We start from the raw sequence: 17,365 nt of genomic DNA on the forward strand, positions 1-17,365 counted from the left end.
TGTAATGTTCTTTGTCTCTTATGCTGCCGCTCAACTCCGATAGATGGGATTACTGCTGCGTACCGAGTTTAACAGCCTAACCGAATATTGGCGTGAAATAGCTGAGGAGTTAGATAACTTTCTTCTTTAGCACGCCAATCCTCTGGTTCATACATTTTCTGATAGTGCTGGTACGTAACACACTGGTTCATCATAGTATGCTAGCTATTCGATACCTACTCTGACGCGCTGTTTTGAATGAGCAGTGTGCGCACTTAAGTCAGAGGCTCAGTTAGTAGTAGTACGAGTAGTAGTATGAACTGGTCTGGAATTACAATTTAGCCCTATTCCACATTATAGTACCACAATTCACTAAATAACTCAAAATTCAACCCTGAAAAGATCCGTTTCTTAGGAAAAGCTTCTTCCTCTTCACTTTCATTAAATAAGCATTAATTTTATTCCAAATTAGCAGCGAAAATGTGGTTTCTTCTCTGGCTTGGAGGAAAAATTGCCTCCATGTCAGACAGTTCTTTCCCCCGCCAGTGTAGTGAATTGAGATATTCCGACTCATCGGGTACTTCCAGGAAACAGATAAGTAAACGGGCATAGTTATTGCCCTGGGACTATCCACTGTTTGAAACCCCCTCCCCCCGCCGAAAAAAGGACGAAGATTGATCACGGATGTCTGTGTCTTGGTCATTCCAGCTCTGTAGCTTTGGACTGTTAGTTCGGCAGCATAGTACTGTTCGTTAAAAGTGAGAAAATGTGTGGTTTTCATTTGATCGAGTATTTGATATGAAGGCATTGCTTTTAATCGCGCCATTGTAATGACCCATGTTCATTTCAGTTGGGAAAAACCACTACGAGAGTCTTTCTGAGAATCTATACAGGCAGACGGAGAGTGAGTTTCTGCCATTTTAATGAAAACTCCCCAACCTGATTGTGACTGACGGTAGGCAAGCTGGCCTACCATTACAATAAAAATTCCCTAACCCAGTCTTCATATGAGAAAAGACGTTGGTGACTTGCCCGTCGTGCTTCTAGGGCAACTTTAAGAGCTATGCAACTTAATACAATCTTGCTCACAACGTTTACACTACCTAACCTAGAATTCCGTAGCGAAGCACGGGTACATCAGCTAGTTTAAATATATAATTGGATTGAGGAGGACAACGAAATGGGTGGAGGAGATTAAGAAGGACGCAGAATAAATTAAAATAACATCAGAATTGATCCTCAACAGAAAAAAGATCAGAACTCGAGTAGATGACTACAAATTCCATGAAGAGCAGCGAAAGAACAGGCCCAAATTTGTAATATCTGAGGAGCGGAGAAAAATAAGGAGTGAACGAATGAAGAAGTTCTGGGAAGAGAAAAGAAGAAAGCTGGCCAGAAAACATTAAGTTTCACGCGGTCCACAGTTGGCCAAATTCGGAAGCAAGAAGAAGAACGTAGGCTATATAAAGGTTACTTTGAAGAAGAACAGCCAGCAAGTTTAGAATTCAACATGTTTCAAACCAGCTGGTCTATATTATGGTAAAATAATAACTAGCAGAGGGATATGAGTTACACAGTGGTTCTCAAGGAGTTTTCAACTGTGTATGGTTAATTACTCTAGTTTGTGTTTATCTCGGTATACACCTTCATTACCACACGACACTATCTCCACATAAGGTTGGCGTCATGGCCGTAAAACTGGACCAAGTCCCCATTACGTACCAACCACATGAAATAGGATAAAGAGCTAGGAAGAAGAAGCGAATGTATGTAATAGAACGAAAGACGAATGTCTTGAGTAGCAGCCTAATTAGAACACCTCTCCAAATACTGCAAAGCAAATCGGTTAATTTGTCTTTCCTCATTTCCTATTCCTTTCTTCATTCATTCTTTATTTATTTTAAATTCTTCAACATTTAACAGCAGCCTCTCGTAGTATGAGCTCTTAAATACGAGGATTCAATCCCTCAGCCTAAAGCACAGACGGCATGAGCACGTAACCAAGCAACCGGGAACGAATGTTTGGCAAAGCTATACTGTACAATAGAACAGAGCCAAGTTACTTGACACACAGTTTCACCTTTCCTCACATGCCAGGTCTTGGTCGATATGACGGGGTCGTGTGGGTGGCGCCCTGTCCTTTACGTCAACTGATATCAGTCATTGGACTTCCAGAGACCACAGCTCATTTGTAGCTAGAGGCTCTTGGAACATACCGGTGCCTCTCCGGCTTGCAAAGAAGAATGTTTCTATACTTTTGACATTTCAATGGAGGCGTACGCATTTATCTTACTCCCAAGTAACAGCCCGCGATTTATTTTCAAAGGACACTCGTTATCAAACCACAGTTACGAGTATGGGCTACAGAACCTGCATCAATGGAGAATCACATGCGTCAGTGCGTTCACCCGGAATGATATCAAATCAAACGGTCTGATAGACGATACCTGAAGCAATGCTATTATTATTATTATTATTATTATTATTATTATTATTATTATTATTATTATTATATTAATATTAATTAATAATTAATAATATAATAATATATTATATATATAATATATATATTATATATATTATATATATAATATTAATAATATTATTAGTATTAATTATTATTAATAATAATAATAATAATAATAATCAAAAATATATATGCTAGAATAAAGGTCAAAGGGAGAGAGAATATTTTGTTGTTTAGAGAAACAGTCGAAGAGACACATGTGAGTCTGAGTAATTTGAGTCTGCAGGAAGACAGATTCATTTAGAATATAAAGATATAATGAGATAATTTTACACGACTGTCACATTATTAAACAAAGTGTGGATTGTATAAGGAAAGGCATCATTTTGTGTAATAAAAAAGTTCATATTTTGCGGAACGAGTTGGCTGCGCGCTTCACTTCACATAGTTGTTTGCTTGCATTTGAGAGATAGCAGGCTAGAACCCCATTGTCGGCAGAATTAATAGAAAAGCACGGAAAACTTATCACACCAGGTAAATTCTGGGGGCTGTATCTTAATTAAGGCCATGCCTATTAACCCTGTCCTCTCCCATCATCAGCGACTGTCACATTATTAAACAAAGTGTGGATCGCATAGGGAAAGGCATCATTTTGTGTAATAAAAAAGTTCATATTTGTCGAAACGAGTTCGCTGCGCGATTTGGTTCACATAGTTGTTTGCTTACTCCGAAGTGTTTCGCATTTTCACATCACATTGATTCTTGGGCTATACCTTAATCAATCTAATGGGCGCTGCCTTGACAATCCTAGGCCTGTCCAGTCCTTGCGTAAACGAAAATTTTCGACATGTTAGTATGACTTTGCACTACTAGCAAAAAGTAGAAAAACACACTCGCACAGAACTACGAAGTAGGCCTACATCACTGCCTTCCTCTTACGCATGGACAAGAAGTCAGGAGAAAGCAAAATAACGATTGTACAAAATTATCTGATACTTATAAGAGAATATGTCGTTCAGGAAGGGGTTGATTTGCTTGTACTGGTAAATCATGCATTGACATCGTGATTTCAGCCGTAAGAATGGTCTGATAGAGGCCTGAAATTCTCCAGATGTTTGCACTCAAACGCACATTATCTCGAATTCATAAATCACACTCTCTACAACCAAGAGCTCCTCGATTTTTGCATCCGACGTGTAACATTACTAAAGTTAGATACGACCAATGTTGGTGCAATGATATTTTTCCTATTTGTGAAACAATAAATATCCAACATCAAACCTTCTAAATCAAGCTTAAATGGTTATTCAATTGCTAAGTATCAACTACACAAAAGTTAATAACGAGGACAGTACCCTGTGGTTAAACACGGCAGGTCACAGTTACTATAATTAGCTAAATTATATTTAATCAAAGAGGTGAATATTGTTTTTGTTACTCATGTAGGCCTATATATCAAAATTCACTTGTTTTGCAACCTGATGCACGTGGTACTGTGTAAAACGTTGTATTGTTCCACAAACGCTGTACAAACAGTAGACGATTGAAGTTTGTTCAGTAAACATGCAATATGATAATCTTGATCACAGAAGTTATTGCAGTTGTTAGTGATTGGACGAGAGCCGGTGTATTCAACATGGTATGGCCGATAAGTTTGTTTTCCTTCGTGTACGCACGAGTGGTTCGTTTCCTAAATATTGTTCACGATCCTCCTGTCCATTATCTTAGAAGTGAAGATTCCACGGTGTGTAGAATCCAGTTTTATTGCTCCCTAGGAGAATGATTAGCGGTATTTCAGTCGCCTTCACAAAGAATAATGAAATGTATTCAAAACGTCGGCCAGCTGCAAGGAATTTACAGAAAATAACAACACGGTTCAACCCGGAAGAAGAACTAAGTACTCCTGTTCATTACTTCAACTCCGCAAGCAAGTTCACAGGCCAAGTAATGTCTAAGAATTGTCTAAGAAGAATAAGAATAAGAAGAACCTGACGATGACGTAAATGTAAGTCACACTTGAGCATTATTGGTTGTCTATAATGAAATGACTGTCCGTCAATATAAAATACTAAATTCCAATCTCGAATCCAGACGGATGTAGCAAACAAGTCACTACACTTTGCCTCGTACATTCACACCTACCTTTTTTTACAATCTGCCTTACGTCGCAACGACACAGATAGGCCTTATGGCGACGATGGGATAAGAAAGGGCTAGGAGTGGGAAGGAACATATCCTGGATTGCCAACAGTAGGGTTCGAATCTACACCTCCCAAATGCAAGCTCACTCCTGGATAGTACCTCACGGGGAACAATGTAATCACCTAGGTGTTAATATAAGTAAATATCTTCATTGGAGTAATCATATTAACGAGATAGTTAACAAGGGTTACATATCTCTTCATATGGTTAAGAGTATTTAGGGGTTGTAACAAGGATGTAGTCCGTCTCTGTGGTGTAGTGGTTAATGTGATTAGCTGCCACCCCCGGAGGCCCGGGTTCGATCCCCGGCTCTGCCACGAAATTTGAAAAGTGGTACGAGGGCTGGAACGGGGTCCACTCGGGAGGTCAAATGAGTAGAGGTGGGTTCGATTCCCACCTCAGCCATCCTGGAAGTGGTTTTCCGTGGTTTTCCACTTCCCCTACAGACAAATGCCGGGATGGTACCTAACTTAAGGCCACGGCCGATTCCTTCCCTCTTCCTTGCCTATCCCTTCCTATCTTCCCATCCCCCACCAAAGCTCCTGTTCAGCATAGCAGGTGAGGCCGCCTGGGCGAGGTACTGGTCATTCTCCGCAGTTGTATCCCCGACCCAATGTCTCATGCTCCAGGACACTGCCCTTGAGGCGATAGAGGTGGATCCCTCTCTGAGTCCGAGGGAAAAGCCAACCCTGGAGGGTAAGCAGAAGAAGAAGAAACAGAAGGATGTAAAGGAGAGGGCGTTTAATTCTCTGGTAAGACCGCAGTTAGAGTATGGCTCTAGTGTATGGAACCCTCACCAAGACTAATTGATACGAGAACTGGAAAAGATCCAAATCAGCACGATTTGTTCTGGGAGATTTCCGACAAAGGACTATTGTTACTAAAATGTTGCAAACTTTGGGGTGGGAAGGCTTGGGAGTAAGGAGATGAGATGCTCAGCTATGTTGTATGTTTCGAGCTGTCAGTGGTGAGTTGGCGTGGAATGGCATATGTAGAAGAACGAACTTGAGTGAAGCTTTTAACACTAGTAATTTTCATAATATGAAGATAAAAGTTAGAATTGAAGAGGACAGATTGGGACAAATATCAGTTTATAGGACCAGGAGTAAGGAACTTGACTACATTATCAAGGGAAATGTTCGATAAACGTCCATGTTCGTCGAAAATACTTTTTAAAAAGCTAGGTAAACAATTATAAATAAATGTAAATACACTATGAGGTAAACAATTGATAGGGAAACTACCACCAGGGCGACCGCCCTAAGTGCAGATCATTGATGACTGATGATTGATAAAAGTACAGGCAGCTTTTAAGGACCCATACAGCCAGAATTGTACGAGAAAATAAAAATCTGGGGAAGAGATCGATGTGAGAATAAATTATCAACTGAAATGCACTGCTCTAATAGCTTAATAGCCCACCAAAGTTTAAGAAAAATATCGTTCTTCTGGGACCAGTAACCTGTATACCGCCACGCTGAGTGGCTCGAACTGTAGAGCGCCCAGCTTGGCAGGGTCAATCCTGACTCAGTTCGCTTAAATACGTCAGCCTCGTGTCGGTAGATATACTGGTACGTAAAATAACTCCTGCGGAACAAAATTTCGGCACCTCGGCGTCTTCGAAAACCGAAATCATGTAGTTTGTAGGACATAAAAATTATTATTATATTATTATTATTATTATTATTATTATTATTATTATTATTATTATTATTATTATTATTATTATTATTATTATTATTATTATTATTATACCCGTACACTTCGATCTTCTTTCTGCGACATGATGAGCTGTTACTGCTCTTCTATATGCGACTCTCAGCGCACTTCCCTTAGAAACTAAAGAAATCAGGTTCCCAAAATGAAGACACTGTTTTAAGTATCGACATCATGTCATTACTTAATAAGGCTCCATTGAATAGTTCTACAAGCACAGTGGTAATTTTATGAGACAGTTGATACGCTGATTATAACCACAGGATTAAAGATTTACATGGATTCCGAACTATAGGAACGTGAAAGGTATGACACAATCACGTTCTTGGCATGAAATGAAATTGCGTATGACTTTTAGTGCCCAGAGTGTCCGAGGACAAGTTCGGCTCGATAGGTGCAGGTCTTTTGAATTGATGCCCGTCGGTGAAGTACGCGTCGTCATGAGGATGAAATGATGATGAAGACGACACATACACCCAGCCCCCGTGCCAGCAGAATTAAATAATTATGGTTAAAACTCCCGACTCTGCCGGGAATCGAACTCCTGTGACCAAAGGCTAGTTAGTCATGGAGCCGGATATTTTTTACATAAATGTCTTAGAGCTAGGGGTCATCCGAAAAGTTGTGTAAAAAATTAGGAACTTTCTATGGCACGAGATATTGACACTACACTTCCCAGCTATAGTAATCGGATGAAGAAATGGCTGACCGTAACCATAGCAACGTCAGCTAAACGTTTCTATAATACAGGCCTGGTGTTCGAAGCACGGATATGCGTGAGTGTAGGAAAGACCAAGGAGAGATTCTGTTTAAATATTTTTAACTCATATTTAGCGTTAATCTGCGAGACACTTATTGTTCATGGATCCATAATTCCTTACTCTTATTAACATAATGATTGTGAATAGCATCAAAATGTCACTTTCGGTATTTACAAGGCCGCTGTGATATCAAATAGCGTGCTGTATCAAATATCATCAGTCAAAGAAACTTTAGTAAAATTTATAAATTCCTTCTGTGGAAGTAATACACATTAATGTATGAAGAGGAGCTTTATTCGGTGTTGTTGCAGTTCATTGACTCAGCCTATTTTGATCTTCTTCCTAATGTTAGATCATTCCTACTTGAATTATTTTCATATGGCCCTGAGGCATATCATTTTGAAGTCTGCACAATATAATTTGACAAGATATGTGCTATTTTGTAAGGCGGGGAACTCCAGAAAATTTGGAGCGTTTGCAATCGTTAGACCGAGCGAAGCCGGGGCGGGCAGCTAGTAATATGATATTTATATTTCACAAAATTTTTATCGCAAGAGGTCATAAAATTATGAAATTATGTGTAGCGTGGTGATTCAATGTGCGTCTTTTAGGATCGTCGTCATTCGCTGCTCATGGTGGGCTACAATTAAAGTCTTTCGTCAATTTTTTGAACTCTCACGATGACCACTTTGAAAAGTGTTAATTGTTGTGTCTTGTACATCATCTTATTCGGAGACACTTGCTTTTCTCACCACCCAAAATACCAACTTTCCATCATTCTCCTGTGGGCAAGGTTTTTCCATTAGCGGCTAATATTGTGTTGTTGTTTGAGTCATCAGTCCATAGACTGGTTTGATGCAGCACTCCATGCCACCCTATCCTGTGCTAACCTTTCCATTTCTACGTAACTATTGCATCCTACATCTGCTCTAATCTGTTTGTCATATTGATATTGTGTATGTGGATTATATTTTGTATTGTGCTTTCCGTGATATCAACAATAATGTGTTTTCCCGAGGACTGGGGATTTATGTTTCCAACATCCCTGCAGCTCATACACTACACAGAACACTATCCTCAGTTTCTTGTTCATGACAAGTGCCACCCACCCTCGTCGCAGGGTCTGCCATACAAGGGCTGTACAAGGCTAGCAATAGTCACACGAACTCAGTAGTGCTTTCTCAACCTTTGCCCTAATTGGATGTTTTTCTACCCCTGTATTATTTCCCTATATAGATAAATCAAAACTCGCTGATATCCATACAATGATGAAAGTAATCCTGAGATTCTCCAGCTGATAAAGAAACACGAACATACAAATTTTTACTCCATAAATAACCAACCATACGCGACACGCAAATCGTAAATCACGACTAGGTGTAGACACGCTCACTATGGCTTCCTGCGTAGCTCACTGTGTTGAGAATCTCTTCAAGGAATTCCTCTCCTGCATAGCTATGATTGTGTACCCAGATCGATAGCTGCAGTCGCTTAAGTGCGGCCAGTATCCAGTATTCGGGAGATAGTAGGTTCGAACCCCACTGTCGGCAGCCCTGAAAATGGTTTTCCGTGATTTCCCATTTTCACACCAGGCAAATGCTGGGGCTGTACCTTAATTAAGGCCACGGCCGCTTCCTTCCCACTCCTAGCCCTTTCCTTTCCCATCGTCGCCATAAGACCTATTTGTGTCGGTGCGACGTAAAGCAACTAGCAACAAAAAAAAAAAAAAAGCTATGATTGTAGCACATCACATTACAGCACAATTCTATAGCAGACCAAAACCGTGTGATCTAGTGAAACTTCAGTAACTTTTGACATACATACCGGTATATACATACATACATACATACATACATCTTCATTACAGACTGTTGTCCGGCTCCATGGCTAAATGGTTAGCGAGCTGGCCTTTAATCACAGGGGTCCCGGGTTCGATTCCCGGCAGGGTCGGGAATTTTAACCACAATTGGTTAATTTCTCTGGCACGAGGACTGGGTTTAGGCCTATGTGTCGTCTTCATTGTAATTTTATCCTCATCAAGACGCGCAGGTCGCCTACTGGCGTCAAATCAAGAGGCCTGCATCTGGCGAGCCGAACTTATCCTCGAACACTCCCGGCACTAAAAGCCATAAGCCATTTCATTTATTACAGACTGTTCTGCCTATCAGCGTTCAGTCTGCAAGCCTCTGTGAATTGACTAAACGCCTCCACACAATCTTTTTTTTCAACTAGATCTGCGGCCTTGTTTAGGTACACCCGTTATCACTAAATACTGAGTCTAATCATCGTCACCTCGGTCTCCCTCTGCTTCTCTTCCCCTCCATGACCGAGACCAATTTTCCCCTAGGTAACCTATCCTCCTCCATTCTTTTCACATGATCCCGCCAGTGAAGCCGGTTTATACGTACAACTTCATCCATCGAACCCCCTGTGGATGGGGGCGAAAGAACAACACCTACGGTTGGCGACCACGGGATCCTCGGCTGAGTTCTGCCATTGCTTCCACTTACTTGTGCCAGGCTCCTCACTTTCATCTATCCTATCCGACGTTCCTTGGTCAATTCTTGTTCTTTTCCGACCCCGACGATATTAGAGAATTCCAGGCCTAGGAAGTCTTTCGTTTTCACGCCCATCGTGGCCCTTCGTCTTTCTTTGGCCGATAACTTCGTTTTTCTAAATGTCGGATCCCTTCCATTTTTTCTCTCTGATTAGTGTTATATAGAGCAAGGTTGCCTAGTTGCACTTCGTATTAAAACAATAATCGCCACCACCTTCATCCATCGTGTTCATTCGTAACTTTATCTTAACATTACGATTACGCTATTGATATTGTTCCCATCTGTTTGTACCAGCTCTCGCTACTTTCAAGTCTATTACTTCCAGCTCATAACTAAGATATCTCGAATCCACCTATCTTTCACTCCCGTACAGCGAAGTCTGCCTGACAACAAACCAATTTAAAGATAGCTTACTTTCATCCGAGAGCTCACTTTCTTACAGAATACCGCTGATCGCAACAAAGCTCACTGCTTTAACTTTGCTGCACCTTGATTCAATTTCACTTTCTCGTTAGTAGGCTATACTAAAGACACATCTTCAGTAGGTCCTACTTGAAATTTTCCACCTGTTCTAGTTTCGCATACACTATCTGGCATTCAATCGTCTTAGATTTCTTCCCTACCAATATCACATTAGTCTTGGAAATGCTAATTTTCACATCATTGTAGCTGCAGATTTTTTCAAGCTCCAGAATATTAGACTGCAGGCTTTCAGTACAGTCTGCCATTAACACCAACTCGTTAGCGTAGGACAGACCCCTTACTACTGAACTGAATCCCTCCCAGCCATTTTATATCTTCCACTAAATGATCCATGTAAGTTATGAACAACAAATATGAAAGATTACAGCCTTGTCTAACCCTTGAAACTACTTTCAACCAAGAACTCATTCCACCATCAATTCTCACTGCGCCCGATTATCAACATAAATGTCTGATTGTCTCTAATAACTCCTGTCCCTAATCCCGTATTCTCCAGTACAGCTAACATTTTTTTTCCCTTGGTGCTCTGTCATAATTACGCATTCTATAGACCTAGAAAGTTTGTCAGATTTGCTACGCATTTACAATACGAAAAACTTCCACACGACTTCTAAATGAACTGAATATTAGAATACATTCGTAGGATAAGAAAAACACCAGATCATTTGTGATGAGATGTAGTGTTTAGAGTACGTCATGTCTTCTGGTACGGGGTAGAACAAATTGTTACTTCCATAACCTATCTTATTCTCGTCCTTGGCTTTGAAAACATCAAGGTGACTGTGGTATGAACAATGCTAGTACATGAATGCCATTCCTCATGCAACGAGCGCTGTGATAAAAAGTGTGAAAATGTCACCCAGGGACGGGAAGTGAGTGTATTTCGGTAGAGGTACAGTGTTTTTCGAAACAATGAAACCACCAATACAGGCCATGAAGGCCTTTGGAGGAGTGGAGGGTAAAGGCTTCCACCATTGTTAACCTCGGGACGTGATGGGGTAGAGTGGTTAGCTCTACGCCCGGCCGCCTTTGCTCCCAGGAATTAACCTGGTACTCATTTTTTGTGTAGGCTGAGAGAACCTCAGGGTCATATGCACCTCCGGAAGTGGAAATCTCGTTTCTTAAATTTCACGACTTCCCGACGGGGATTCGAACCCACGTCCTACCGGGCTAACCGAGCACGCCTTTACCACCTCGGCCAAGCAGCCCCTATTCAAAGAGATAGTCACTAAAAATTACTTCAAGTACATTACATGGTTAGTAGTTGATGTGACAAACTGTCCTTCCTGGATGCTGAAACGCGGTCTATCATGAAGTCAATGAGGCTGTGGCACTCTTCCCTGGTTACACTTCTCCAGAACTTCCTCCAGCTCTTCCTAATCCTTCGGTCTCTTTTTGTTCAGGTGCAGTCCGATCTTTCTCCACAGGTTCCCAATAGGATTGAGATCAGTGCTACGAACTAGCCACAACAGCACTTCCAAGCCATTTTCTGAATCCAAGCCAACGTGATTCGGGATTTTGACATGGTGCATTGTTCTGTTGGAAGATGAAGTTCCCACCCAACAGCTTAGAATGCAACAAGACTTCCGCCACGGTTGCGCAGGAGCTGTCGGATTTCATAGATGACATTCCCCAGGTCTCTCTCTGGGGAGATCATAATGGCATCTTGGACCGCTGGAACCAGGTATTGAGATAAGAATGTATCTTTTACCGAGCAACTTGCACGTTCCTTCCTACGTGGAAACAACTCAGACGACTTTCATCAGAATAGGAAATTTTTCACACGAAGTAATTGCATTTATCGTACACTTCCTAAAAGTTTGAAAGTCCTATAACTTCCTGATTTTTCAACCAAACTCCAAAATTTTAACAGAAAGACTAAACACGGGTAGGCCTACGGTGTTTAAATTAATGTTTTAAAGCTGTGTACATAATCAATATATTAAATACATGAGAAAGACGTTACTTATTGGCTGGTATCTTTATTGTTTTGACCAGCACTGTAATTAAATTTTCGGGTTCACACAGGAAAGCAACGGGAAACTACCCCACTCCTCATTTCACAAGTATGTCTCTTCAGTGACACCTAGGCTATCTGTGGCAGGTGATAGCGAATCTGATGGATATCCACCCAGTCTCTGGGAGGAGGACCCAATCAGCCAATATATAAATAAACGAATAAATTAATTAAAAATAACTCGTTTGTGAGGGATCGAAGAATCAAAGAGACAGAGAATGTGTAAATTTTCCGTATGCGTTTTAATTCGACTACCGTATAAAGTATGTTCAGTCTTCAGCCCTAAGGCTGGTTGGATCCTCAACAGCTCTGCCATCAGCTGTTTAGGTAGCCTAGGCATCACTGAAGAGGCGTACTAGGGAAATGAGGAGTGAGGTAGTTTCCCGCTGCTTTCCTCACCGAGCCAGAAGTTGCTATTACATATCAGTCTGCCAAGCCCACTGAATTGCATGCACCAACTGACCCTATGAGCAACATTTTCACACCATTCATAGCAGGGACTGGCTGCAGAAGGAATGGCATTACTAGCATCGCTCATACCTCGGTCACTTTCATATTGTCAAAGTCAAGGATGACAGAGACAGATCTATGAAAGTAACAAAATTGCTCTAGCCCATACCAGAAGACATAGCGCACTGTAAACACCAGGTTTTGCCAGCAAAGGCATGTAACTTATACAGTATATGAATGTTAAATTGTTTATATACGTGATCATATAAATCCATGTATCATGAACAATTGGCAAAAGACGGAATATATACAATTACCGAGGATTTGCCACAAATTTATATTTAAGTAGAGATAGTTGTACATTTTAATACACCCCTACGTAGTACGGCCCGTGTAGTTGTGTAAGCTTGAATTTGAACTACAAGGTTGACAGTCCTGAATACGTTAGACTTTTCGGGTCGCTTTCCATCTTCACAAAAGACAAATACTTCAAAATATTGAGGCTGAATTCTTAATCCTAAGAATTTGCTACCCCAGCGTTGCCGAAAACCTGCATGTGTTAGTGTGACAATAATTAACTAGTAAAAGTCCTCGGACACTCCCGGCACTAAAAGCCATACGCCATTTCATTTCATTACTAGTAAAAGAAATATTATAATACAACAATTATATTTGACCTCCGGATTGGGTTATATCGTTGTCTTCTGTGCGAAATGTTGATGACATATCAAATACATCGCAATAACCTTTATCAAGGGGACTGATGTATCCCTACTTGATCCGAGGTGATCAGGAGGCTGAAGTCAGTGAACCGTTGCTTGACGCAGTTTCTGAATTAATTGTACTGTAATGTGGAGCAGAAACTCCATCTAAGAAATAGGAACCTCATTGTGTGGAACACTAACAGAGAAAGTGAGAATACCATTATAAAGAATGGACAAGCAAGAAATAATTCATATACCGAGTGGGTTGGCCGTGCGGTTAGGGGCGCGAAGTTGTGAGCTTACATTCGGGAGATAGTGGGTTCGAACACCACTGTCGGCAGCCCTGAAGATGGTTTTCCGTGGTTTCCCATGTTCACACTGCTAAGCCAAAGGCTCTTGCAAGATGTAGTAACACACAAAGGCTACAAAAGGTGAGAGGCTTGCACACAATGGACTGCTAAGCCAAAATCCCTTGCAGGATGTAGTAACTAGTAGATCAAACACACAAAGGCTACAACAGATGACAGGCTTGGACACAATGGACTGCTAAGCCAAAATCCCTTGCAGGATGTAGTAACTAGTAAGTCAAACACACAAAGGCTACAACAGATGACAGGCTTGGACACAATGGACTGCTAAGCCAAAAGCCCTTACAGGATGTAGTAACTAGTAAGTCAAACACACAAAGGCTACAACAGATGACAGGCTTGGACACAATGGACTGCTAAGCCAAAAGCCCTTACAGGATGTAGTAACTAGTAAGTCAAACACACAAAGGCTACAACAGATGACAGGCTTGAACACAATGGACTGCTAAGCCAAAAGCCCTTACAGGATGTAGTAACTAGTAAGTCAAACACACAAAGGCTACAACAGATGACAGGCTTGAATACAATGGACTGCTAAGCCAAAAGCCCTTACAGGATGTAGTAACTAGTAAGTCAAACACACAAAGGCTACAACAGATGACAGGCTTGGACACAGTGGACTGTTAAGCCAAAAGCCCTTACAGGATGTAGTAACTAGTAAGTCAAACACACAAAGGCTACAACAGATGACAGGCTTGAACACAATGAACTGCTAAGCCAAAAGCCCTTACAGGATGTAGTAACTAGTAAGTCAAACACACAAAGGCTACAACAGATGACAGGCTTGAGCACAATGGACTGCTAAGCCAAAAGCCCTTACAGGATGTAGTAACTAGTAAGTCAAACACACAAAGGCTACAACAGATGACAGGCTTGAACACAATGGACTGCTAAGCCAAAATCCCTTACAGGATGTAGTAACTAGTAAGTCAAACACACAAAGGCTACAACAGATGACAGGCTTTGACACAATGGACTGCTAAGCCAAAATCCCTTGCAGGATGTAGTAACTAGTAAGTCAAACACACAAAGGCTACAACAGATGACAGGCTTGGACACAATGGACTGCTAAGCCAAAATACCTTACAGGATGTAGTAACTAGTAAGTCAAACACACAAAGGCTACAACAGATGACAGGCTTAGACACAATGGACTGCTAAGCCAAAAGCCCTTACAGGATATAGTAACTAGTAAGTCAAACACACAAAGGCTACAACAGATGACAGGCTTGGACACAATGGACTGCTAAGCCAAAATCCCTTGCAGGATGTAGTAACTAGTAAGTCAAACACACAAAGGCTACAACAGATGACAGGCTTGGACACAATGGACTGCTAAGCCAAAATCCCTTGCAGGATGTAGTAACTAGTAAATCAAACGCACAAAGGCTACAGCAGAAGAGAGGCTTGAACACAATCGACTGTAAAGCCATAAAGCCTGTTTGTGTCATGCGCCGTAAAGCCAATTGCAATAATAAATAATTCATGTAAATGAAATTGTAATATTTTATGTTTCTTTCAGATAATATAATTAGCATGATAAGAGGGAGTGACAAACATCGTCTTTGCACAGATCGTGTTTCTGCTCAAGAACCTTTATATGGCTTACGAGGCAGATGAAATGGTGAATTCCGTAAGAAAGTATTATATACTAGCTGTTACCTACGGCTTCGCTCGCGAGGATTTCGCAAGTTGATAAAAGTAATTGTTCCTCGGTACTGCACTAAGACATTATCTGAAAATCCTTAAAGTATAAAATCTCCGAAAAATTGCATTTCATTTACCCCAGAACCTCTTTGTAAACCACGTTTGTGGCATTGCCTTTTGCGGCTAAGGTGACCAGGCTATTGGCAGAGCTAAATCTGGAACATGCGGCATGGAACTCTACATGTGAGAAACAGTCCTCCTTTAAATCCTAAAAAAAGAGTTTCTTTATTTCTAAAGGAGATTCCAAATACCAATGTTCATGTCGGTAACATCTTAGTTTTTGAGATATAAGCATCCTCGTAAAGATAATTTTCTATCTCCAGCTGAAGTTGAATTTCCGAAAACAAAATACGTGTTTCTTTATTTTTAAAGGGTATTACAAATACCAATATTCACGTCTGTAACATGTTATGTTTATGAGATATACTCATTTTAAAAACTGCCCCACTCCTTGCCTGAGAGGTCAGGGTTGCGGCCTTCGGTTCACAGGGTTCCTGGTTCGATTTCGGGCTGGGTCGGGGATTTTAATCACGTGTGATTAATTCTCCTGATTGGGGGATAGGTTGTTTGTGTTTGTCCCAACACTCTCATCTTCATATTCACTCAACACACCACATTGCCCACCATAACAGGAACACGCAATAGTAATTGCATCCCTACACACGCTGGTTCCAAGTGGCTCAAGACCGAAGACGATGGAAGCAAATGGAAGAGGCCTATATCCAGCAGTGGATTGAAATAGGCTAGAAAAGAAGAAGAAGAAGACACATAGGGTTGGCGTCAGAAAGGGCATCTAGCCGTAAAACAGAGTCAAATCCACATGTGAGACACAGTTCGCACTCGCGACCTCACAGGTGTGGGAAAAGCGGTAGAAGAAGAAGAAGATACTCATTTTAAAAATTCGCCCGCTTTTTTATTATTTCACTCCCTTGAGTGGATTTTTTTAAAAAGTGTGTTCATTTATTTTTAAAGAAGATTCCAAATACCAATTTTATGTCTGTAACATGTTAGGTTCTTGTGATATATTGTAGATAATCTCGCTGCTGTAGAATACTCGAGCTGACGTTGCCATGGTTACGACAGTTCATTTCTTTATCCGATTCCCAAAGCAGGGGTAGTGTGGTAGCAATATCTCCATAACGAATGGTTTTAGGGCTTTAAAACATGTTTTTGGGCCCGTAGGGCTCACCGAGTTTTGTTCTTTGCGTCAAGGGGCTTAAAATGAGCTTTGTCTCATCCTTGTACGACAAATTCGATTTCGCCTATACTAGACTATTATTTTTATACTTTATATCTTCCCCCGCCGCCCCCCTGAATTATTTTTGAAAATAAAATACAGCCCACGTTACTCACTGGCAATGTAGCTTTCTATAGGTGCAGTAATTTTTAAAATCGGTTCAGTAGTTTTTGAGTCTATCCGTTACAAACAAATATACAATTTTTTCATCTTTATACTATTAGCACAGATGTATTCAACCTCCCATGTGCATTCTGTCTCCTAAGAACCACTCATCCGTGTATAATTTATAAATAAATACGGAACTAAGTTATTGCTGATGAGTTCGCGCAGAATTTCTTCAAGGTAGGGAAAACTTTTCATACGGACTGAGGAAAAAACCAATGAAAAGGCAGCTAGTTGATATTTAAGGGCTGAATGGTATCGTTAAATTTATTAACAAATTTCTAATTCAAATCTATTTTAAAATAAAATAAAAGAAAGAAAGAAAGAAAGAAGAAAGGAATGTAGTGAATTCCTTGTCGGACCATTGATTGCTAATTCTTATCGTTACTACACTGCTGTTAGTCGAAAGTGAAACTCCAAGACCGAGAGCTGTGATCACAATGCAATTTATTCCACATATTAGGGACATGACAAGACACAAATGCTTACAATTACAGAACTGTACATGCACGGTGATCGTGGAAATACAGTAAGGCGTAGCGCCACCACGC

The sequence above is a fragment of the Anabrus simplex genome, chromosome 1, assembly GCF_040414725.1.
Source record: "Anabrus simplex isolate iqAnaSimp1 chromosome 1, ASM4041472v1, whole genome shotgun sequence".
NCBI lineage: Eukaryota > Metazoa > Arthropoda > Insecta > Orthoptera > Tettigoniidae > Anabrus > Anabrus simplex.